We start from the raw sequence: 1625 nt of genomic DNA, 5'->3' as shown, positions 1-1625 counted from the left end.
GAGGCGGGAGAGGAGAGGGGGAGGGATAGCAGGAGGAGGGGGCGGAAGCGGTGACGTAGTTTACATTTTAACGGAGGGCCCACGACGGCTGCAAGCCAAAGGGTCTCTTGACAAACGCACTCTCTCGTCTTTATTTCTCGAAAATCCTTCATTTTAAACCTCAATTGTCACCTTTGTGCGCATATGAAATCCTTCACTGGGCACAGTGCAGATAGTTCACAGAAAGGAACCCCCCCCCAACTACATTCCAGTGTTAACACCCTTCAACGCAATAAATCAGCCTTTATTATCATCATGATATTACTTATTTAATATTTATTCATAAGATCTAAAAGTATAGATCTCGTTATTAAGCAATATAATAGCACCGAGTTGCTCACAAAAACCCCCAATTTTCGGGGGGGGGGGGGGGGGGGGGGGGGGGGAAGAGGCAAAGTTCAGACTTCAGAAACTAACATAATGCCTGATGAATCAAAAAAGATTAAAAGCGATTGCTGGCTAATCGTGTTAACTTTTTAGCACCATATCAGCGAGAGACTATCTGCTAATCTCTTATTGCCTTTGTGCCGTGAACTACTCTGGGGATTGAGGTCTTTAATACCTATTGATTTGCTAAGGTGTGTGTAAGTTAGATGATTAGCCTGTTTTGTTTGCTCTGAGTGCTGCCAGATTTGTGTTCCTGCCCCCAAACAGTTGCCAGTATTGTTTTCAGGTTCATGCCTAGACAAAAAAAAAAAAACAAGAAAAAAACAAGAAAAAAACAGAGAGACAGAAAAGAAAAAAAAGTCTTGTTTATTACTGTGGTCGAGTAGCGCCCTCAACTGGTATTTCCTACAGCTTACACATTTGGACTTACTGGTTTTGACCAGTAATAATAATAATGTCATTCTGAGAGTTCACAGGGGACAATGTCAGACCTTGAAGTAAAGCCAAGACATTCCCTCTAAGTTTTCACAGTCTGTGTTCATGCAGTTGATGAAAATATATGTTTCCAAGGATACATTAAGACAAATTTTTCATAATATTTATTTATTAATTTATTTGTTTATGTTTACAGAGGGTAACTCAGTGAGCATTTGCCCTCATATCAGTAATCACGACATACTTTTACAGTAGGTTGCACATGTACTTAGTGTTGTCTTTAGAAACATACTTCTTGATGATGTATTCACGAGGGGTTGTGGGGATATGTGGACTTTTCTCTTAAAAAAAATAAAAGAAGCACAGAAATACTATAATAGCTATACCAGTATTCTCCAACACAGTGACGTCTCTGCCAGGGCCAATTTAGCAGAAGCAAGTTTTATTGTATGTAGTAAAACTATGACATGTGCAGCAAGCGTACTGACATTTGTGCAAAACAAAGAATGTATGAATGGTTGCATGCGCCAAATATAAACAGTCCATGTGTTCAACACTGACACGGTGTGGTTTGAACGTGTAACTTCAGAATGTAGTCATCCTCCACAGCCCACTGGATGGCTTTGGAAAATGTGAAGGATATACATTTTCAACATTTAACTGTATTTTCACAACTTTTACAACATTTTCTGTTGACAAAGACCTCCCCATTGGCATTCACGCAACACCAAAGTAATTAAATGGTAGATTTCTGTCATTTCAAA

Source organism: Rhamphochromis sp. 'chilingali' (genome assembly GCF_963969265.1).
Source record: "Rhamphochromis sp. 'chilingali' genome assembly, chromosome: 20".
Lineage (NCBI taxonomy): Eukaryota > Metazoa > Chordata > Actinopteri > Cichliformes > Cichlidae > Rhamphochromis > Rhamphochromis sp. 'chilingali'.
This window is presented reverse-complemented; position numbering follows the sequence as displayed.